Source organism: Erpetoichthys calabaricus, chromosome 11, assembly GCF_900747795.2.
Source record: "Erpetoichthys calabaricus chromosome 11, fErpCal1.3, whole genome shotgun sequence".
NCBI lineage: Eukaryota > Metazoa > Chordata > Cladistia > Polypteriformes > Polypteridae > Erpetoichthys > Erpetoichthys calabaricus.
This window is the reverse complement of record NC_041404.2, coordinates 32,509,629-32,535,167: the sequence shown is the minus strand read 5'-3', so window position 1 is coordinate 32,535,167 and position 25,539 is coordinate 32,509,629.

The following is a 25,539-nucleotide window of genomic DNA, read 5'->3' as shown; positions in this document are numbered from 1 at the left end:
CTGCTCTGTGACTGTCAAGAACATTCTGGACAACCTGCATAAATGAGGGTGCTGATTCAGTTGGCTTCAGTTTCCTTTAGAACTCATCGTTAAGCATCAGTTCATGGATTTCAGGGCCAACAAAAACACCTTCCTTAATTTTGGCTTCACTTTTCTCGAGACGTAACTTATTTCTTAAATGCTGAAATGCATCGCCTTTACTGTCCAGTCACCCTAGTTGTCCAAGACCTGGAACATCATAACTAAAAAATGGGACATGCTGGATGAAAAATGTCTTCAGATTTGGAGTCAGCAAGTGAAATTTGTTAAAGTAAAAGTGAAAGAATCCCAGTAGCAAAATGCTTGTTGACCAGTGTTATTAATTTAACTGACCAGCTGAAGAAAGTAATTTAAACTTGAGTGTAGTATAGAGCTAAACTGAAATTTAATCATTTGTTTCTCCAAGACTATCCTAATGGCATCAGATACCAGTCAGGAGCAAACTCTGAATGGGCCCCTCCTCAGTTTCGAGGCACACTTGGCACCAGGGTGGCATCATGAGGCTTCAGTTTTTCCATTAATGTTATTTTTTTTGTGTTTCTTCAATCACCAATGGACCACTTGATTCTCCATGCGCTCTCCAGATGTTAGTGGGATGTCCCCTTATTTCCCAGACTTTTTAAACAGGACAGAGCTTATACCTTGACAGGCTGACCCAAATGTCTACGTATGGATGCAAATCTCTACTTCAGGTTTTTTCATATTTAATCAAGAAAAATCAAAAGGACGAGCACTGAAAAATATGTAAGACAATGTTTTCAGTAGGTATGTGGAATCTAAAATGTTTTTGAGTGTTGTGGTGCTTATCTATAGGGAAGCAAACTGTCATGGGCATTATTTAAATGGGGTGAAGTAAATTAGGCAAACAGAGAGTATCACATTCTTAAATCCAGTTGATCCAATTCACTGTTGTGGGGTGCTGGACCAACTCCAGCAACACTGGGGGCAAAGGAGGTAACAGCCATGAACGGTGAGGGGTGCGAGTCCATCGCAGGGACCACTTTCGCAACACATCCAGAATCAAGCCAGTTATTACAAAAAATTTGAAGCCAGGCCAGAAAAGTCCAGAGTGACTAGGTTGATTTCAGGACTGAGAGGTATGAGCTCTGAGGGGAGTCTGAAGGAGTTGAACCTTTTCAGTTTAAGAAAATCTCTTATATATATTTCTCTTCTGGTTCGTCCTGCTTCCACTTCAAAACCGGTCCCGCCCACACGCAGCCGACACAGCATTTCTCGATTCCTATTCATCCTCTTCCAAACCCTTCTCCATGCTACCTGCGGCTCCTCTTCAAAACCGGTCCCGCCCACACGCAGACGACATTGGCATTTCTCGATTCCTATTTGTCCTCTTCCATGTCATGCACTATACTGGCCTGCTGAGCGTAATACATCCAACAAGTACTCGAGGTGCTGCCACAACTGTAAAGTAGCTTTACCACCTTTGTGGGAGCCACCTGTGTCTTTACAACAGCTTCTTACACAGCAAACATCAGAAGCTAAAAATTATCGTGAAAACATTCGAGAATACAATTCTTCTCTAGCGTTTGCTTCCATGGGTGCACAGATAACTCAACCTCCTGGCCATGGACCACACTGTTTTAAAATACACAGGCAAATTTATCACCAAATCTCTCCACTATACGCTAACACTTCTACCTTTCCAGGATATGGACAATTGTATGTTTTTGACACAGTGCAAGCTACTGAAGTACGCTTACAAAATAAAGCAAACTCTGCATGCAGCGAAAAATGTACTTCTCCAGCTAGATTCCATGCTCAGAACCATCAACCGCTTCGCTAAATCATATAAACACATGCATGAAATCGCTCAGTCCAATCCAACAGCATCTATACGAATGGTTTTCAAGGAAAACCCTAGGCAGGATTTACAACGATACAATGCCCCAACATGTCACACCGATGTTGCAGCGATTTTCGTCGGAGAAGATGGCGAAACGCCTGCCGAAAGGGACATTTGCATCTATCCCATAGGCAACTCCTGTAAACAGATTTCCACGCTCAATATGAATTGCGATCCTATGGTTTACCCACTTTTATTCCCTTACGGAGACATTGGCTGGCACAAAGATTTACAACATGTTCCTGATAAAAGAACCGCCAAGCGAATAAGGCTTACTTAATGCCAATTTTACGCGTAAAGATTAGCAATGAGGAATACATTTAGTATTTTGCACTCCAGCGGCAAACTATTCCAACAGTACGTCATAGATGCATATGTTTAAACAGAGGGCACGCGTCTCAACTATCTCAGACTACATCAACAAGATCTGCGCATGGAACAATACAAAGGACTACAAGACGCACTGCAAGCAAACACTGAAAATAACAACGTACGTGTAGGCAAAATGATCATATTACCGTCCACATTTCCAGGAAGTCCAAGATACATGCAACAAAACTATCAGGATGCCATGGCCATAGTACATAAATTCGGAAAGCCTGATTTATTTATCACTTTCACATGTAATCCTGCTTGGCCGGAAATTCTACATGCACACTGCGTCTTTCAAGAAGTATTTATTTCTTCTTGATTTCTGAATTCCTTTCTCACCGTTTTCCGTTCCTATTCTTACACCGCCGTATGCTACGGCTGGCGTCAGCTAGTAGAGATTAAGAGGAGACATGATTGAAGTGTTTAAAATTATAAAAGGAATTTGTACAGTAGATCTAGGCTGTTACATCAGAATGAATTTAATAAGAACATGGTTAGAGACCTACTATGGACAGATTTCACACAGATACTAGAAAACCTTTTCTTTACACAAAGAACCATATATTTCCATGTAGTGTGATAAACTGTAGGACTTTAGGGACCATTAAAACTTAGCTGAGCAGGATATTGATGAGCTTGTTGGGCTGATGTTCTTGTCAGAATTGTTGTAATATTCAGTCTGGAATGTTTTTCAGGATGTGCAAGTCCACATGGACATCACCCAGGTGCTGGATTGAAACTCAAACCTCACCAAGTAGTCGAACTAGCCATATCTACTAGAAACTGAAAGTAATCAGTCAGTTAATATATAGTGATGAAGAGCTAGTTTGGCAAAGCTAGATGGTCACCTTAAGTAATACAAGCCCAAGCTTGTTCACACGTGGTCAGTTTTGAGTTGCCAGTTAACTTACATTGCAGATCTTTAAAATGTCAAGTCAAATCAAGTGTATTATCTGGTGTACATAGCACAATGAAATTCTTACTTGCATGTATCCTCACAACAGTTGACAAAAATACAATACAAATAAATAAATAGCATACATAGTATGTAACATACACGCCCTTAGGACCACTATACTAATACTGGGTAGGGCCTCCTTACTTTCTGTCAAAACAGCCTCAACTCTTCATGCCAGGGATACCACCCGATGTTGGAAACATTCCTTTGAGATTCTGGTCCATGTTCACGTGATTACATCATGCAGTTTCTGCAGATTTGTCAGCTGCACAGTCATGCCATTCTACCACATCCCAAAGGTGTCCTGTTGGATTCAGGCCCAGTGACTGGGTAGGCCACAGAAGAATTCTAAACTCATAGTCGTGTTAATGAATGCAATCTGGGACAACTTTTCCCTTTGTGACATGGTGCATTATCATGATGGAAGTAGCCATTCAAAGATGGGTAAATTGTGGCCATGAAGAAGAGCACTTGGTGAGCAACAATACTCAAACAGGCCATGGCATTCAAGCAATGATTGACATAAGGTTGGATAGTTGCATGGAAAGATGCTGTTAGTAGCAAATTCTGACCCAAAAATCTGTGTGCATCAGCAGAAATCAGGATTTGCCAGACAAGGCAACATTTTCCAGTCTTCAACTATCCAGTTTTGGTGAGCCTGTGCCCACTGCAGCCTCAGCTTTCTGTTCTTGGCTGACAGAAGTGGAAACTAACAAGGTCGTCTGTTGCTGCAGCTCATCCGCCTCAAGGTTTGACATATTGTGCATTCTGAGATGTTTTCTCCTCACCACATTTGTGCAGAATGTTTATCTACGTTACTGTAGCCTGTTAGCTTGAATCAGTCTGGCTATTCTCCTCAATAAGGCATTTTAGTCTGCAGAACTGCCACTCACTAGATGTCTTTTGTAGCATTCCAAATAAATTCTATAGACTGTTGGTGTGAAAATCCCCATCAGTTCCCAGCAGTCCCAGAAATACTCAAACTAGTCTGATAGCAACAGTAATGTTACAGTTGAAATCACTGAGATCACATTTTTCCCCAGTCTGGCATTTGATGTGAACATAAACTGAAGCTCCTGACCTGTACCTGATTGTTGTGCTGCTGTTACCTGATTGGCTGGTTAAATAATTGCATGGATAAGCAGGTGTATAGGCATTCCTAATAATTTTTTTAGTGAATGCATACATGCAAAATGTGATGTGCTGTTATTATTGACTTTTGGGAAAAAAACTGAAGAAAACTTTACAGCAATGCAAGGAAATTACACATAACAGTCACACTGTCAATGAATGGGTTTGAAAATGAATTCTGGGGGAATTGCTGTGACACCATGGCACACTTCAAAAGAAAGAAGTATACCATTTCAACAAGTCAAAGATAAATGAAGTGAAATGGGCAGCAAGTAGAGGATTTAATAATATGCAGTGGCCTTTACGATCCAAGACACTGCAGAATTATAAAATTAGTAACTGAATTAATACTTGTCATTGCCTGTCGTGTTGTTTAAAAATTAAGGTGGTTCATACTTAACAAAAAAGAAACCTGCTTAGAGCAGTCTCAAAGTGCATTCCCAAAGGTTTTATTGTGACCGATGCACTCAATTAGCTTAATGCATCTTTCTGCTTTTTCAGTAGATTGATTTTTAAAAATCAAATTTACTAAAATGCACCCACCCTGATGTTCTTGCAGTTACAAAACTGCTGCCTTTGCCCCATCTGACAAAATAATTATTTTAAATGAATTGCAGCACTTGATGGCTATGAAGTGCAGGAGTCCTGCGTAACTCCAGGACAAAAAGCAGCCTATCGCTAGCGGCTGGGGAACGACTGCAGTGCAGGGACCGTGAACTTGAAGAACGGCTTCGCTGCGAGATTCAACTTTTTGTTCTGTCATTTTCAAAAGCTGCTTGCTGGGGTTTCATCTTCCTGAAATCTACAGCTTAAAATAAATATTTCACAGAGATAGAGCAAGACCAGGAAAAAAAAATCCTTTTTACTTAATGGTCTTTTGGAACGCATTCAGAAAGAGGATTTCTAATTACCTCTAAATAAATCAATGGCAGCGCCCCATTTGTTACCACTCGCATTACGCAGCGTTGGCACAATAAAGAGGACGCCAATGCACTCGGCTGCATACCTCCCATCAGTGATGTTTGTTTCACCTGTGGGCGTGTGAGTGGGGAGGTTTATTTGATTAAGCTGTTGATTGGAGAAGGATGCTATTTCTGTCTTAACAAGGTCACAGCATGAAAATGGCTAAGGAAGGCAATCACTGGCCCCACGCACAGTCTTGAATGCTGGCCAGGAGCAACAGTCGGCCTGTTGATGTCTCTTGCAGCTTGGCTGCCCGTTTTGAAGGGTCCTATTGCAATTAATAAAAGAACTCGGCTAAAACAGATGCACCTGGAAAAGCAGCAAATGAAAGGAAGGTGAACAGTAGCAAGGCCAAAGCAAATCTAGTGGGGTATAGTGGCAATCAGCCATTTTCTTTAAGCAAAAAATGTTTTCCCTCTTTTTCTAAATTATAGAAATGTAGGAATAGGAATTACAAAAGAAGCTGAAGCCAGTTTAGGAAGTAATGCTTACCATAAGGTAATAACAGTACCTTAATTGCAGGGTGACAGTGTAAAAGCTGGTTTGGCAAAGGGAGGGACTTGCAAGGAATAGTCACTTTTAGTGAGATGGGCTTTCAGTGCCAGGCATCATTCATCTGTGTTTATTTTGTGATGAAATGAAATAAGTATTCCATATGCAAACTGGCAATTTGCAACATTACTGAACAGTTGAACCCCACAATTAACACTTCTAGCAAGCAAGTGAAAATAAAAAAAGAACATCAGTGTAAATGAAAGGGCACCAGAAATAAAGGTGTGCTGTCAAAAGAGTAAAAATAGGCTTGAGTCATCTCATTCAGGGTGGCGGTGTCATGAATTGGGAGTTCCAAATCACGTTAAGTCCCAGAAATACTTCCAAAAATGCCCACTGGAGGGGGAAATCCCATCCAAAACCTCAACTAGACACAAAAGGGCCTTGTAGAATCTTTAGAAAATAACAGATTTATTCTTCACAAAAGATGTTTTGCAATTGCAATGAAGCTCAAAGGCTAATAGGCAAGCAAGTCCTAATACACATTCCAAAAGCAAGGTCAAACATCATGAGATCCTGTAATTGACAGCTATAATAACAAATCCAAGTAAACTCACCAACTCCCTAGTGCATTCACAATGAACCACCACAAAATTAAAAAAACCCTCCATTTTGTGTAGAGTAGTTCAGAAGGAACTACAGTTTCTGAAAGATTCTGAAGCAAAGGTGGATGGATACTTCCAAGATTACTGTGGTACCCTGAACACTTACTGTTTGCACCCATTTAACCATTTAAAGGAAATGGAGGACAAACTATTAGAAGGCACAGCCTTTATTGCAAGGGTTAGTGACCTGTAGGACGACAATGAGTTTTTTGATTTGGATGATGATGCGTCTTTGGCCTGGAGTAATTTAGTATGCCTTTTGAAGAGATAAGCAATCCGTGCTGTAGATGGCCATTAAAAGCCTGCCGCCATTGCAACTCCAAGAGCGGTGTGTGAACCTGCACCTGCTGTCAACTCCGGAATTAGGGCTTCATTTGTGCAACAGATCATTCTGAGCAAATAAATGCTTTTATTTGCCCTTACCCTAGCCGGGGTTTGGTGGTATATCCTTGTGTAGTGAGCATTTTGGAAAGTGTTTTTGGAGGATTTGGAACTCTTTAGCACTTGGGACCTATTCATAACAGGTAAACATTGCTGATTGCTGCTGCCTCAGAATTTCATGGTTCTGGGTTAAAATCCCAGGCAGGGTCTAAATGGAGTTGGTCTTCATGTTCTTGTAGGGATTTTGATTTGATTTGATATACTTTGTTAATCCCTGAGGGGAAATTGGCTTTTCGCATGATCTTTGAGGGTTAGAGTGAAGGGTCAGCCGTTGTACAGCACCCCTGGAGCAATTTTCTGGTTAAGGGTCTTGTTCAAGATCCCAATGGAATAGGATCTCTTCTGGCAGCAACAGGATTTGTCCCAGCAACCTTCCAGATACCAACGCAGATCCTTAGCCACAGAGCCACCACTCTGCCACTTTCCTACCACATCCTAAAAAAGGGCAGTAAATTAATCCAATATTGAGTGAATATGGTGTGTCTTATAATGGGATGGCATCCTGTCCAGGGTTGGTTCCTGCCTTATGTCTGATAATGAGTTTCATCTCTACCCAAACTGAATTGTAATAAGTCGGTTGGAAAGACCCGGTAGGGGTCTGCAAAGTCAGTCCTGGAGGGCTGTGAAGGCTGCAGGTTTTTGTTCCAACATGATCGATTGATTGATTAGAAACAAAAAATTGCCAATAGCAGATCTCATTTACTTTTATGGCTTGTTAATGTTTTCATTTTGCCATGTCAGGTTGTTCTTCTTTGATAAGTTTTTTTTCTTTTCCAAGAATATCACCCAAATAATGTGTTGCCTGACGCAGATGAGTAAGTCTAGTCCTTCTCTTTTTTTATTCTCTTCAGCTTCCTTCCACTTTTTTCTTTTTAGTTTCCTTTGGTTCCTTTGTCATTTGCATTTTATTGCTAATAATGATCCATTGAAAACAGCGAATGCAGCTGTTTAAGAATGAAATAAGCCAAATTCAGTCCCGGGGACACACTGTGGCTGCAGGTTTTTGCTCCAAGCCGATTCGCAGTCATTGATAATACTTTGTAATAACTGATTTTATTTAATTAGCTGGTATTTTTCCTCTTGGCTTTCTCTGCATTCAGAAAAGCACAGCAGTCTGATTTTACATTCATAAGACGTTTAGAAGAATTTCTGCTTTTGCTGTAGCTTTAAGTGCTTAACTCTCTTTTGTTGTTTTCCTAGTGTTTTACTCTTTTTCTGTGTAGTTTGCTCTCTTCATCGTACCTTAATAATGACAATTAAAAACAAGCAGAGCAGACACCCGGACAAACAACACTGAATGACAAAAGACTGCAACTACTTCAGCGTCAGACCCACTAATAAGCAAATAATGGATTAAATAACCAGAACACCTCAAAAAGCAGAATTAAAATCAGGATGTAAATATTGTAAAAAGTAAAGCTACATTATCCCCATTTCTTAATACATTTTAATAAAAATGTACCAGAGTTTTGAAGTTTGACCATTAACTCCAAAACACAGAAACTGGGAAATAGCAGCTCACGTAAATAGGCTAGGAGTCCAATTAAAAACAGAAGTTGGTTGGAACAAAAGCTTCCAACCAAAGGGGGTCCCTAGGACCCAGCTTGAGAAACACTGAGTTAGCAATTAAGCATAGAGAATCCTAATAAGCGAGATCACTAAAATAAATCCTCAAAATGTTGCATGAGCAGTAAGGACTTCAACAGAAATAATTGACTTCTCACTTAAACACTGAGTTGGAACAAAAGCCTGCAGCAACTACAGCCCACCAGGACTGACTTTGCAGACTCCAACCTACAAGAACTGGATGTACATGACACCTCCATTTGGTGCTGGAATATCAAACTCAGGCCCTGGACGGCTGTAGTGGCTGCAGGTTTATTAAACATAAAACATTGCAAAATATATTCAAATCAGAATGCAAATATGCAAGATTTAAGGTATGTTTTTGTAATCTTTTTCTTTTGTATTAAAATAAAATAATCTTAAAATAGTGTAATAAACACCAACCTGAAAAGACTGAGGCATGCACCAAGTGCCAGTTAGTACAAGAACAGGTGTGTTTGTTTAACAACGAAAGCTTGTACTTTGAGAAGTTCCACCTTCCCACTGTTATGACTACAACTAATGCCTCATATGATAGCAAACACTAACTGGCAACTACCAACAGTTATTCTTGCTCTTGATCGTCTTCCACTGTCACATGCCATCTCTCCACTGAAGACCACTTACCTTCTGCGACAGCTTTTACTTATCCTGTGCTCTGAGAGTCTCTGCCTGCATTTGTGAACCTTTCCAGCTTTGTAAATTGTATCACAAATCATTGCAGGATTTATGGCAGGCAGAGCTCTGTGCACATGTGTGACAGGTAGCTGTCAGTCATGCATTCAGCTCCGGCCATCTTCATGGTAAGCTGCTGACTACAGTCAGTCAGTCATTGTCCAACCCGCTGTATCCTAACACAGAGTCACAGGGTTCTGCTGGAGCCAATCCCAGCCAGCACAGGGCGCAAGGCAGGAACAAACTCTGGACAGGGTGCACACACACACAACCAAGCACACACCAGGGTCAATTTAGGATCGCCAATGCACCTAACCTGCATGTCTTTGGACTGTGGGAGGAAACCAGAGGAAACTCATGCAGACATGGGGAGAACATGGAACCTCCATGCAGGGAGGACCTAGGAAGTGAACCCAGGTCTCCTTACTGCAAGGCAGCAGCGCTACCACTGCGGCGCACCTGCTGACTACAATATTAACATAAAATATTTGGACTAACATAACATGAGTTGCTTATTGATTAGCACATGCAAGTAAGAATTTAACTGAACTCTGTACATGTGATAATAATAACCCTATAAAACTATAATATACAGTAGCTAGCTGTGCAACCTGTCTAAGAATATTTAAATACATTAAAAAGACCTCAGAGTTAATATTTGCAGAGCATCATGCAGTGTATAAGTATCTGTTATATGCTATTTGTTATAGGATTCGTAAAATCAGTGTTAGTGTTTGTGATGCACCATTGTTTGGAATGACAAATGCAATGCATTTTATTGCTAAAAATGTTTGTGATTCACCATCTGTTGCAATGACAGAGACATAGCAATTAGACAGACACACAGACAGACACACAAACACTTATCCTTTTATTAAGGTGGAAGTTACTGCACCAAAAAAAAATCCAAATTTAAACTTTTTTATTTCCTATGTTAAAATACAACTTTGCTTCAGTAATGGCTGTCCTTTTATCCTACTTAAATGCATGAGTGACTGTTAGCTGTGGGCCCTGACTGGATCTACAAGGTATTCTGTTATATTTCCTTTTCAGGAAAATTAGAATGTCAACACTCTGCATGAAGCTGGGAGTTTTCCACTGAGTGTGTTTAAATGTGCTTTAATAACCCAGTTATTCACAGAAACCCAGTTTCCAAAATGTGATGTAAACCCTTATTCCAGTTAAAGAAACTCAGATATTTGGGGGGAGTAGTGGCTCTGAGGCTAAGGATCTGTTCTGTTATCTGGAAGGTTGCCATTTCGATTTCCAGTTACTGCCAAAAAGAGGTCCTACTCTGCTAGGCCCTTGAGCAAGGCCTTTAACCTTCAATTGCTCCAAGTGCTGTATTGTACAATGGCTGACCTGTGCTATTACCCCAAGGGGTATGCGAAAACTAACAAATTCCTAATATAATAAACTGTATATGGAGAAATAAAGAACAAAGAAAAAACATGGTTCCTGAGAAACTGGGTTAGATTTCTCCAAGGGTAACTAGGTTATTTGGCCATATAAACCCTTAACCAGGTTACAGTTAAGAGTTTGTAATCTGTTCATGTCCGTTGCGCTCTGTTATCCAGTGCATGTCCATTCATAAACTCTTTCAAAACAACTCTATCCCACCAGTCTTTCCTTTGCAAACTCATCCAGCAGCCACGGGTAGAAAACGGTGAAAATAACCACAAAGATACATTTTTCTTGAGGAAAATGTTTGGGTGATTACAGTATTCCTACCCAGAAATCATTAAATATTTGTTCATTTTCTGAATGTACAGTGCTAAGCTCAGCATAGTCTCAGGTGTAGCATTGGGGGTAACACATTAAAAGTACCCTGCATTATGTGGTCCGGTAACTTTTTCAAGTAAGAAGTAACCTAATGCAATACTCACTATATTGGGGTAATAATGCCTGCATTATCATTATATTAGCAGCACTGGATGTACAGCAAGAAGCACAAGTACCAGTATGCCACTCATTTGCACAGCCAAACAGAAATGAGTGGCTGCATGATATCCAGTAACAGGATCAGCTGACGCAATGACCAGTGATCATACCATGAATCTTCACTGGCTCAGGTTTTGCTTCACAGCACTCAAAGGATTAAACATATTCATAAAACACAAGAAAATGATCTTGGGCACCTTGCTTGTCTTTGGATTCACGGTGACCGATTATAACATTTACTCTTTTTTTTTTTTTTGGTGCAGTTTAATGACATCAGAGCATTTTTCCAAGGGTGAACTCCACAAATGGACTTGTGTATGTAAAGGAAAGTTTTTCTTACCTTATCCTGGTTTTGTGTGTGCATTTAAACTCACTCAATGTGACAATATCTCCTGCAGTTGAAAGCACTCAACGGATACACACTCATCTAAGGAGAAACGTATTGTTTGACCAGTCTCCACCATGCTAGCAGACTGCCGTTGCAAGATCCATTGCTGTTAAATTTCTCCTTGTTGTTCTCTACCCCTATTTATGAAATGTGTATGGATGTCTCAGGTGCTTGTTCACACATCCATGGCTAGTGCGAAATGAAGATATATGCAGTAGTGTATATCATGTGAACTCTTCCAATACGATGATGCTGGTTCCAATAGAGTTCAATTTGAAAACAAGCCTGAGGATTCTGTGATGCATCTATGAAACAATGGTGCGATTCAAGTACTCATCTGTTGATATGACTCATTAATTTATGTTCATATATGAAACATTTATCCTACAGTCCAAGCCCACTCTAATGTATGGTAATATCTGTGTTGTGCATCGACAATGTTCACCTTCACATCATTATGTAGGGATGAATAACAGTTCTGCCAAAGTCCACCGAGTTTGTCATGGCATACCTTAGCTCTATTTTTTCAATCAGATTTTTAAATTCCCTGCTTTCACCTTTTTTGTTTGTCTTTGTGTTTCATTTTGGTCATGTTGTAATGTCATACAATACATGACATAGTGTCACGTTTCTTTGTGGCAAAATTTTGTCTAACACCTAATGCTGGGTTGCATTATCTGTGATGTACCCTGCGTTCATTGGGTGTTTCGGGTCTTTCAACTTCAGACACCCTCTCCCAGGTGACCCATCCATGTTGATCAGGCCCCGACTTGCATCCCAGTAGTGTTAGTCCACAAATCACCCCTCTTGATCCAAAGTCATCCCAAGACTCTTTCCAAAGCTTCTGTGATGGTTTGAATGGCTCTCCTCTTTGCAACTGCAGTGCCAAGCAGTGTGTATACCTTGCAAAGTGAGTTGCAAACAAAGCCTCTACATTCTACACTCTACATGCCAACCCTGCCTCTGGCACTGCTCCAGTAGCTCCTGGTACTTAGCAAGCTTCCACTTATACACCTCCTCCATGTGGTCTTCCAAGGGCACTGTCAAATCTATTAAGGCCAATTGTTTTGAGGCTTCTGACAGAATGACTGCATTGGGCTACAGTAATATTGTTGCTATGTGGGCCGGAAATTTGAATTGCTTGCCCAGGTCAACCTTTAGCTGCCAGTCTTGTGAAGCAGTTAGTAGGTGTGACAATGTTCTGGGCTGTGAACATGACTCCTGCATTCACAAAGGCAATATGCTTTCTTAGTTGGCAGTGTTGTTTCCTGGCAATGATGGTTGAGAAGACATTATTTGCCACTACTTTAAGCACTTGGTCATGTTGTAATTGGTAGAGTTCTTCTCCCAGGGACTTTGGACAACTGCTAAGAATGTGTTGTTGTGTTCCTTCCTGGGAGCAGAGGTAGCAGAATGCTGTCAAACTCTTACCCCAGACATGAGGTTTTCTGGGCTAGGCAGGATGTCAAAGACTTTATCTAGACCTTGAGATCTTCCATTTCAGCATACTCTCACACCTCTTCCATTCCCCCTGTTGTCTTGATCCCATCATCCTGCTGATGTGCTCCTACTCACACTTCCTCCTGTTCAAGGTAGCTCCTTTCCTTGTCCTGGGTCTTATCATATAGGAACTTAGGGAAGCTACCTAGCCCCCATTTGTACAATTCGAGATGGTCGTGATTCTGCCGTCACTAATTTTTTGAAGGTTCTCCACTTCCTGCATCCCTAAACCTCGATGCCTGCTGGTTCTTAACAGGATCCAGTTCTCATTGTTAATGAAACAAGTTCCTTAATTCTGTAATTCTATGGCTGACTGTTTTGTACAAAAGCATTCATTTTCTTTTTCTTAGCTCACCATCAAAATGTTTTGTGGACTATGGCAGATCAATATTTCTCACATTGCTTCTTTTTTTCATTTCAAATATTTTGTTGAAAAAGATATTATATGAGGAACACACAGGTGGAAATAGTGTTGGGTTCGCTTCCCGGGTCCTCCCTGCGTGAAGTTTGCATGTTCTCCCCGTGTCTGCGTGGGTTTCCTCCGGGTGCTCCGGTTTCCTCCCACAGTCCAAAGACATGCAGGTTAGTTGGATTGGCAATCCTAAATTGTCCCTAGTGTGTGCTTGGTGTGTGTGTGTGTGTGTGTGTCCTGCGGTGGGTTGGCACCCTGCCTGGGATTGGTTCCTGCCTTGCGCCCTATGTTGGCCGGGATTGGCTCCAGCAGACCCCCATGATCCTGTGTTCGGATTCAGCGGGTTGGAAAATGGATGGATAGATATTGTTAGGATGTTGGTTAAGAAACAAAAAAGAAACAAATGAGGGTAGCAAATGTTATAAAGACAAAAAGGCTGTTCTATTAACAACAATAATTGATTAAAAATTAATAAATTGGATAGACGGACAACCTGCAGCCACTTCCAGGGTCATAGTTTAAAGTTAAAGTTTTAGTGTTGCTATTACCAGGGGTCTGCAAAGTCGGTCCTGAAGGTTCATAGTAGCTGCAGGTTTTTGTTCCAACCCAGTTTTTTAATGTGAAGTCAGTTATTGCCATTAAAGTACTTATTGCTCAACCAACATTTCTATTCCTCGTTTTAGTTGTCTTGCTTCTTCAGATTCAGCACTCTGAATTGCTTACTTTAGTCTCATACAGTTGCATTCACTTATTTTAATTGTTTCTTATTTGTAGTAAGAGGCAAAAGACAAACTATCCAGTGTCTTAACACACATGATTGGGAGACAACTCCAGGGCTTGTCTATTGGTAATTCATACCCAAGTCAAGGGCTGGCGTTGTCACTTACTGCCTCTTTATCCTCTTGCCCTCAGTCCTGAAGATCGACAGTGTGAAGAACACTGATGTTACTTCCTGTTTCAGTGACTTGGACCCACCCCTTCCTCCAAGGAGGCCTAAAATAAACCACCTCCAAAACATCTCATCAGTCAATGGGCATTTTTCATCCAATTATATATGAGGTTCACCATTTGTTGTCCCTACTCTTCATACTTGTCTGCCTCTTTTCTATTACACTGACTTCATGAAATACTTAAAAGAAAACTGAAGAGAAAAAAAGTGAAAGACCTGAAAATTACTTATCCACTTCAGGCTACAAGTCATTTGGATGATATCCTTTGAAAACAAAAAGAAATTGTAATTAAGGAATGACCTGACAGGGCAGAATGAAAACAGTAACACACTGTATTATTAAATAATCTACATCTGCTATTGTCAAGGATTTATCTCTAATTAAACAATCGAGTTGGAACAAAAACCTGCAGCCACTACAGCCCTCCCAGATCTGAGTTTGACATTCCTGATTTAGTGGGACTCTTCTGTTTTGGTTATGCTATTACTAATGAGAAAGCTGAAAGGCCAGAAGGAAAAAAAAAATCTTGTGTTCCCTAGTATACTTTAGCAAGCAGTTTGTTTAAAAGAAAATAAGTTGTAAAAAGTAACTCTGCTTTTGTTGCAGCCTCTGACTTCCGTTAAAACCTCAGATGAAACATCTGGGGAAAGCTGATGATGGAAATTAATCTACAGAAGCTGATTACCGACGATACTATCATCAGCAGATTTTTTTCTCTTTCATCTCCTTAACAGACAGAAAAATAGAGAAAAACAGCATTTGAATGAAATTCCAATCCCGCCCATCTGTTTCCAAAGCCATGTTGTGCGCCTTCTGGAAAGTTAATTACTTTTATCATATCTCACATGGTCCGCAGTGCATTAAAAGGCGTGTATTGGCTGTTTTAAGTTCAGTGATATTGTGTCATCACTTTGATCCCTATTGTTAATTTTTAGTATTTTCAAAGGACAGAGCAAAAAAGGTATAAAGAGGTAAACAAACATTATTAAAACCCTATATGTTTAAAGTAATTCTGTATAACCACAAATATATTCTTTATCTGTAAGCAATCCGTTTTTGAAATGAACTGATTCATGTCTTCAGTCACTCCTAGTTCAATTTAATGTGTCTAACATTGCTACCACTGCCTCATGAATCCATGAGTTAGGATCCTTTGCATGATTATCGTCTGCGTTGAATGTGCATGGTGTCCTTGTTTTTATATCCTCCCAGGTTTTCTGGTTTTCCTTCCATATCCCTAAGGGAGTGCGTTAGTATTACTAACAATTTGAGCTCAAAGCTGCTGAGATATTCTCTGGACCCAGTGAATCTGAACTGGATTAATTACTTTGAAAATGTATGAACACTGTATGTAAGAAGTGTCTGGATATGATTATGTGGACACATTAGCTGAACCAACGAGCTTGATGGACTAAATGGTATCCCCTCCATTGTTATGTTTCTTATGTTCTTATGTAATATTAATAATGGCCTCCACCTATGAGGCCCAGGGTTTTTTCCCTGTACCTAACCTAATGCAGTGATCTTAAACATGCTTTGGATTACAGTGTGAGCCCAATGCCCTGATCTCTGATAATCCATTCATCCTCTAAACCTAATTTAACCATTTACAGAATAACTTCACGGGAACTGGTCATCATTGAAGTACAAGTTCATCACCCATACACATGTCCCACACTCATCCATATGAGACCACTCACTCTGGAGACTACTGTTGTTCTGTTCATCTTCAAGGTTAGGCACAAAAGGGTCTCAAAGATGGCCTGTGATCGATCGATCTATCTATCTATCTATCTATAAAATATGTATGTATATATATATGTTTATATATTTGTATGTAGATAGATAGATAGATAGATAGATAGATACTTTATTAATCCCAATGGGAAATTCACATTCTTCAGCAGCAGCATACTGATACAATAAATAATATTAAATTAAAGAATGATAATAATACAGGTGAAAAAACAGACAATAACTATGTATAATGTTAAATATTAACGTTTACCCCCCCCTGGTGGAATTAAAGAGTCGCATAGTTTGGGGGAGGAACGATCTCCTCAATCTGTCTGTGGAGCAGGACAGTGACAGCAGTCTGTCACTGAAGCTGCTCTTCTGTCTGGAGATGACATTATTTAGTGGATGCAGTGGATTCTCCATAATTGATAGGAGCCTGCTGAGCGCCCTTCCCTCTGCCACAGATGTTAAACTGTCCAGCTCCATGCCAACAATAGAGCCTGCCTTCCTCACCAGTTTGTCCAGGCGTGAGGCGTCTTTCCTCTTAATGCTGCCTCCCCAGCACACCACTGCGTAGAAGAGGGCGCTCACATGTTGAAGGAAGCCAGCCTTCTAAGGAAGTATAACCGGCTTTGTCCTTTCTTGCACAGCGCATCAGTATTGGCAGTCCAGTCTAATTTATCATCCAGCTGCACTCCCAGATATTTATAGGTCTGCACCATCTGCACACAGTCACCTTTGATGATCACTGGGTCTATGAGGGGTCTGGGCCTCCTAAAATCCACCACCAGCTCCTTGGTTTTGCTGGTGTTCAGGTGTAGGTGGTTTGAGTCGGACCATTTAACAAAGTCATTGATTAGGTCCCTATACTCCTTCTCCAGCCCATTCCTGATACAGCCCACGATAGCAGTGTCATCAGCGAACTTTTGCACATGGCAGGACTCCGAGTTGTATTGGAAGTCCGATGTATATAGGCTGAACAGGACCGGAGAAAGTACAGTCCCTTGTGGCGCTCCTGTGTTGCTGACCACAATGTCAGACGTGCAGTTCCCAAGACGCACATACTGAGGTCTGTCTTTAAGATAGTCCACGATCCATGCCACTAGGTATGAATCTAATCCCATCTCTGTCAGCTTGTCCCTAAGGAGCAGAGGTTGGATTGTGTTGAAGGCGCTAGAGAAGTCTAGAAACATAATTCTTACAGCACCACTGCCTCTGTCCAAGTGAGAGAGGGATCGATGTAGCATATAGATGATGGCATCTTCCGCTCCCACCTTCTCCTGATATGCAAACTGCAGAGGGTCAAGGGCGTGTTGAACCTGTGGCCTAAGGTGGTGAAGCAGCAGCCTCTCCATGGTCTTCATCACATGTGATGTCAGAGCAACAGGCCGAAAGTCATTCAGCTCACTAGGACGTGATACCTTTGGGACTGGGGTGATACAAGATGTTTTCCAAAGCCTCGGGACTCTCCCCTGTTCCAGGCTCAGGTTGAAGATGCGCTGTAGAGGACCCCCCAGCTCCGATGCACAGACCTTCAGCAGTCGTGGCGATACTCCATCTGGACCCGCTGCTTTGCTGGCACGAAGTCTCTTCAGCTCTCTGCTCACTTGTGCTGTTGTAATTATGGGTGGGGATGTCTTTCCTATGCTGGTATCAGCAGAAGGATGTGTGGAGGGTGCAGTACTCCGAGGTGAGAGTGAGAGTGGGTTAGGGTGGTCAAACCTGTTAAAAAAGTTGTTCATTTGGTTTGCTCTCTTCACGTCTCTCTCAATGGTGGCACCCCGCTTCGAGCTGCAGCCAGTGATGATCTTCATCCCATCCCACACTTCCTTCATGCTGTTATTCTGCAACTTCTGCTCCAGCTTTCTCCTGTACTGCTCCTTCGCCGCCCTGAGTTGGACTCGGAGTTCCTTCTGCACGCGCTTGAGCTCATGCTGATCACCGTCTTTAAAAGCCCTTTTCTTCTGATTCAAAAGGCCCTTGATGTCACTTGTAATCCATGGCTTGTTGTTAGCATAGCAGCGTACTGTTCTTACTGGAACTACAATGTCCATACAGAAGTTGATGTAGTCAGTAGTGCAGTCAACAACTTCCTCAATGTTCTCACTATGAGATCCCTGCAGGATATCCCAGTCTGTAGTTCCAAAACATTCTTTCAGAGTATTCTCAGCCTCCGGAGTCCACTTCCTGAATGATCGTGTGGTTACAGGTAGGACTCTAACTTTTGGTTTATAGTGAGGCTGAAGCAGAACCAGGTTATGATCTGCTTTCCCAAGCGCAGGCAGCGGGGTGGCGCTGTATGCGTCTTTAACGTTTGCATAAAGTAAATCAATAGTCTTATTTCCCCGGGTGTTACAGTGCACATACTGGGAGAATGCAGGTAATGTTTTGTCCAGCGTCACATGGTTAAAGTCTCCAGCGATTAGCACAAGCGCCTCAGGGTGCTGCGTTTGTAACTTAGCAACAGCGGAATGGATGATGTCACTCGCTGACTCCTCGTCTGCCCGAGGAGGAATGTATACAATAACAATGACATGTCCAAACTCTCTGGGCAAATAGTAGGGACGTAAACTTACGGCCAACAGTTCGATATCCCTGCAGCAAGTGGAGATTTTGACGTTAACATGTCCAGAGTGACACCACCGTGTATTAACATAGAGAGCTATGCTAAGAGTTTTCTGTCTGTCATGCATTGTTTTGTGAACCACTGGGCCTTGAAACTTGATCTTGCTCTCATTTGGCAGCTTATGCAGTGATACAAGCAACACAACCCTTGTATTGGACTGGTGAGGGTAAGTTACGCTTCTACTCCTTCTCATTGCAAGTGGAAATGCTGCAGTGCATCTTAACTGAGTGGAAAAGCACAGCACCACGTGCCACACCTGACAGGAAAACAACCATAGCACGTGTAAGCAGTGCTGACAGTGAAGCACATTGCACAGGCCAACTGATAACGGAAAGTAATATACTCCATTAGCAAAACAAAGTGCACATACCACAATGGGAGGTCATCTACATGACACGCGAATCGTAAACACGATGCAACATCCTCCTTAGAGTTACCTGGGCTGTTGTGTTTCATGATAGTTGCTTCTTTGATGACTGTAGTGTTTTTAGAAGTAGGTTGTTTTCTTTTTTCCGGCATTCTCTTTGGTCATTTGGTGCATGTTTTACATGGAGTCTTGAACCACAAGGAATATGAATTTCACATTTATTTGGTAAAATTAGTATGTTTTTAAAAAGTTGAAGTTTTATAGTGTCTTGTCTTGATGCTGTTTTGTTTTTATATTAAACTGTATATTTTGGTTGAGTTAAGAGTCGATTGTTGCCATGATGATCCATTCCAACAACCCCCAGGGTGCACCGTGCATGACACTTTCCGGAACACCAGCTCAGAGATTTCCTGAGTGCCCAATATTAGGATTCTCTATTCATTTTCAGACAGCTATTTTCTATAACTGACTGGTTTTCTAACAAAACATTTTTTATTTTTGGGTTAGGGTTCTGATTTTTGAAGGTTGGTATGCTTATATGTGAGGTATTACAGTTTCCAGTTTTCCACTTTTTTGTGAATCTTTTTGATTTTAAAGCTTTTAGCCTATTTTTGGGACTGTGTAGATTGTAAGCCTGCAGCTATTGTTTGGGGCGTGTCTATCTGAGGAGGTGAGGGCTGGTCTTTTGATCCACATCTGTGTGGCAGTGCAGTTGAAACATAAAATGGTGTGAAAATAGGATGTCAAAGACTTGGATTCATCACATATACATTGAGAGCTATCTGCTGACACTGCTGGCCACTGCTCAACTTTCTTTCTTTCTTTCTTTCTTTCTTTCTTTCTTTCTTTCTTTCTTTCTTTCTTTCTTTCTTTCCAATGCAATCCTGGGTTACTTGCCCTCCAGCGTCTTGGGTCAGAGTTTATGTTTTGCCAGCACCATGTTGTCTCTCTCTGTCTTGCTGTTTACGCCCTTGTAATTTTCACTTCTGGGGCAACACCCCAAGGCCCACCACCCCAAGCAGAAGTGCTTTCTTAGTTTCATTGGAGATTTTGTGCAGTACATGTTCTGCTTTATCCTGGTAGTGCTTCCGTTCTTGTAAATCTCTTGCCTGCTATTCACCCTTTCATGCCTTTTATTATGTAGACCTTAACAGAATGTCTTAAATCATGTACTTTTACCACATTATCAGGATTGACTGCTATTGTAGTTCAGCACTTCCTAGTTTCTTTTTTATCTGTAAACCACAGACAATTAGATGAAGTATCAGAATACGGGGAGGAGAATGTTACACATTTATTCATGTAATAATAAGTGTTTTAATCTTCAAATAGTATAACTAATGCCATAAACAAAAAGCAAACAGAATGTGGCTTTGCAAACCATATGACCTGATAGTGCTACACGTGTCTTTTCAGACAACACATAATCTTATAGTAGTACGCTTCTTAGCCAACTTATCATCTGCATATGGCCAAGCAGACACATTGCTACAAAGAAAGGCTTGATCTTGAAAAAAATGGCAGTAATAGATAGAGTTTCTTTGTTACCTCTGTCTTTATCTTCCTTGATGTACCTTCTAGACCAATAGGATAATCCAAATCCCTACTTCATACCATTTCTAGGAGAAGGGGCATCATAAATTGTACTAACATATCTCTTCCATTCAAAGCCATACTGGCCTTTTAATGGCCTTTCTTCTCAGACCACCTGTGTTCCACCAGGCTAGCTGACCAGTCTGTTCCAGAGATTTTATCATTAGTAGTTTTAACTTACATAAAATACAATTGGTTTGTAAAGTATTACTTTTTCTAAGGGAATATTTTATCATAATATTAATATACCGTCCTCATGACTAAAAGTTATTTTCAGAAATAATTGCTAAAATGCAATTTCTTGGCTTACTGATGAAGCAGATTACCTCGCATACCTATACTTCAGTTTTAAAACTATGAAATCTATAGGCCTGGCACCTTATTGATATTGATATAAGCATTTCAGCTTCTCACCAGGATTAACTGGGCTTGAAAATTGGTAATAGATGGAAGTCTAAGTTTTATTGAAGCTTTTATTTTCCAAAGCGTTTTTGACAAGTATTCACCATACATGAGTTTACTGAGTAGCCTAGAGTCTTCTGCGCAGTGAAATTAGAGATACCAAGTAAGAGAGAAAGAAATACCAAAATAACAAGGCAAAACTGCAAAGCTGAACTTTACCCAGAATTGTGCCCTGGAATCATACAAACCTGGAAAAAACAGAATCTCTGTCTGTCTCTCCAGAGGCGGATGTTGCCCTGCTTTCTGTCTGCTTCTGGTGTAATCTTCTTCTTCTTGGGTCATTATGACCTTAAATATATTTTTCAAGGAAAGAAGCAGAGCAGTCAGAGTTAATTATTCAAGGACATATGGGCCAAATAGTTATTTTATACAACACTACCAGCCTTTGGTCCATTTTTTTCTGAATCATTTGGCCTGCTGTTTTTTTTCCATGTAGCTCCAGTTTATAGAGCTCCTCTGACTTGCCATTTTACTTTTGTCCCTTTTGTTTTTGTGCGAAAGCGGGAGCTGAAACAAGCTAAGAGACTGCTTGGAGGGCCCAATCAAATTGTATTGGAAAATTATTACTCTTTATTACTATTTTTGTCTGAAGCCTTTCTCCAAAGTCACTTGCTATTAGGATGCATTTTTAAGTTGGAGAACAGACAGGTAAAGTGATTTGCTCAAGAACACATAATGTGTCACACACAAGAACTGAGATGGCAGCTGTAGGATTTAACGTACATTGCTTTGGCCAATATAGTGCAATGCCTGCATATATTTCATAAAATATAAGGTAAATGTGAGATGAAGAGATGGTGATCAGCATATATTGTAGAAAATATGTGCACTACAAAATTAAACCAGTCAAATGAGGAATGTCTTTGCAAATGCAAGTCCATAACAAGACTGTTGGCAATATTTAGTCATGGCCATTATATGGGTTTTTTTCCTGGAAGGGAAGGGGAATTCCTGTGGAAGTAGGCAGGTCTTCATGGATCAATGAGTGAGGAAGCCTGCAGTCTGCAGATAAAAGAGGACAAGATATGAATGACAGCGTCCTCTCATGACCCGGAGTGGTACTGTAGTCTGTACATAAGCACTGAAAATGCTCCTTACACACACGTGTGTGACAAATCATAATTTGACGTTGCTGGTGCTTGAAAGGTTGGGAGATTCCCAAATATGATTACCGCTTGGGGCAGGGGATCTCCAACACCAGCCCTGGAGAGCTACTGTGGCTGCAGGTTTTCATTCTAACCCTTTTCTTAATTAGTGACCAGATTTTGCTGCTAATTAACTCTTTGCCTTAATTTTAATTGATGCACATCATAAGACTCAGGCCCCTTAATTATTTCTTTTTTTACTTAATTATTAATCAAACAATATTAAGACACAAAATGTATCCATACACATAAACAGCAATCTGCGTCCATCACACAATAACTGAAAACAAAGTATGGTGAAGGTCTCAGTAATGTTAATCTGCTTAGGTCCACAAAACATTTTGACAGCAATCTTAAAAAAGAAAATCAACAGTTTTGGAAATGTCTGCCATGGCAGAATGAGCACCATGGAATTAAATAATGGGTTTAATTAGCAACGAGAATTGGCTTCAAATTAAGAAACTGAATGAAGTGAAGTTGGTTGGAGTTTGAGGCCCAAATTAGTTGGTCATCTGTTGGCTCACTTTACATCAAATTTATGTTTAAATGCCATTTAAAAGAATCAATTCAGCAGTCAGTCTTGACAAAAGTAAATTAAAATAAAGGGAAATAGTTAATTAACAGCAAAAACCAGTCACTAATTAAGAAAAGAGGATGAAAACTTGCAGCCACAGTAGCTCTCCAAGACTGGAGTTGGAGACCTCTGATTTAAGGTCTTAAAAGGATTAGAAATGTCAGAGTACAAAGCCCGAGCAGCAGCACATGGCCATAATTGCCTCCTGATTTGTTTTAATGATCTTTTTTTAAATTAATATACTGTAGAAATAGTACTAGGGTGTTGTACCGTGTTAGCCATTATGAATGTAGTGAGAAGTCAAGCAAAATGACACCTTTTATTGGCTAACTGAAATGATTACAATATGCAAGTTTTTGAGGCAAATTAGGCCCCTTCTTCAGGCAAGATGTCAATAAAAGGTGTCATGTTGCTTGACTTCTCACTATACTGTAGATGCCAAGGCAAATGGATTGGCGTCCCATTTGGGATGGAGAGTGACTGCTTACCCGGCCAGGAGGCCATAATGGAAGGACAGTGTGGAAGGAGATGCATCCCGGCCAGGATGGTTAGCGATCCTTATACCAGTTGGACAATGGATGAATTGGGCAAACAGATACTGAAGGCAGTTCATTCCCCTTCACGATAGGTGGAAGTGTTCCTCCAGGCTGGTCCCAGTTAGGACTTGCATGGAAGTTGGAGTGTAGAAGAGTAGCCCTGCCATGGTTCTTGGGTGCCACAAGGGGGGCACTACCTGGGGAGGACTGCCATGGGTTCTGTACAACCTGAAAGTGCTCCTGATGACCACCTACATTCCCAGGTCCAACTTAAAGAAGCTTGCACCCTTACCCCGGGAAGTTGGAAGGCAGTGGGCAAAACAAACCCCAGGAGGATGGAAGGAGAGAGAGAGAGGGCATTTACTTTGTGTGTTATTGTGGTATTTTGTTCACCATTGTAACGTGTTGGAGGAAGTAAAAATTCTTTATTTCAAGACCAGAATCGTGTCGGGTAATTATGTGTCTATGGTTCAAGGTTCAGTGGTACCCCATTCTGGTTATAGTGATTTACATATATTCTTCCCCTTACATTAACAGAAATCAATTTATGTGTAGAAAGTGATACTGACACTATCAAATGCAAAATCATTAGCCAAAATGTGTGTAAGATTGTGAGTGTTATAACTCATAATGGTTTTAGGGCTTCTTCACCTCTCCCGGGACCTTGAGTTCTGTCTTAATTTTGAGTTCTGGATCACACAGCATGGCTCCTGATGCTTTGCAGAGATTTTTGCTAGGCAGTACTGTGACCCTTTGAAGGATACAAAGGGTTCAGAGATGTCTATAGTGTGTGTAATGTAGTGAGGAATGAAGTGATTGAATGAGCAGCAAAACTCTGTGTTTCACTTCTCAAAAAAATTGTGAAATAACGTATGTTTCATTTCCAGGGATTTTCTAAGGGGTTGTCCCTGCCTTGTTCCCATGCTTGCTGGGATAGGCTTCACATTTCCCATGACCCTGCCCAGGATAAGTGGGCTTGAAAATGGATTGATAGATGGAAATGTGTTCCTTTCATATAAGAACACAGGTGTTTGCTTCCTTTCTGGAGGCATTTTCAAGCATTGATTCAGGATGCTTCTGTTTATCGATTATCATTTAAATAAAGATGTCTATTGAACAAAAATCACTGGAAGAGTGCAAATCCTCAGCTAGGATAAGGCAGTTGCCTAGGTAACAGCAACTTTCTGGATACATGATGGTTCATTTTGGCGTGTCTTCATGTTAAAAATACGCAGCATGTCACATTTTTATAAATGCTCCCCTCTGTGGTGATTGGAACAAGAAGCATTAATAGAATTAACTTGATGAGTGTAGTATGGAGAACACGATTTCAGGAAAGAACACCGGTTAACACAGGAGTGTGAACATGGGTTTGTTTTGCTCCCTAAAAAACCTTTAAGCCCAAAAACTGTTTATAGAGAGTTTCATGATTCTCATTTGTGAAGTCACCCACAAAACTAACTTTAGTATCAGTTTCTCAAAATTGTATGCAAATCGAAACTGACTTGTTCCCTGTATGTGGAAAACTAAAACCAATGGAAATTCAAGTTTTGTAAATTGTCAAGATGATAAATCTGTCCGCGTTGGAAAAGAGTAACCTGCATATTGAATCAGGTGACGGAAACAAGAACTTAGGACAGAAACAATATCTGTGTCACTGGGAAAAGATCCCTGTGGATCCTGTGCCTCTCAAGGGGGAGGCTGGCCTTGAACATGGAGCCTCCGAGCCAATAAGCCAAAGCTTATCCAGTTAAACAAGCAAGCCTCTGACTATCTAACTGTAACCTGGAAGGTATCAAACTAAATATAAGTGGGCTGTTTTTCCCAGCCTTGCTACCACTTCCCTGTTCTCAACCCGCGGCGAGTTTTTTCTCAGATGAGCCCCCAAATGTTACCAGTAACAAATGGCTCAGGGTCCCACCCCTCTCAGTTTCACAGACTCACACATGGAGAGGTTGACCATGAACCCAGAACTTACAAGTCAGTAAAAAGAAACAGACTAGGGTCATAACCATCAAAAGGAGGTCTTTCAACTGTTTTAAAGTGTTATGATTATGTTTATTATCTGATTTTCTAGAGAGATTTCTGCATTAAAATCTACATTTT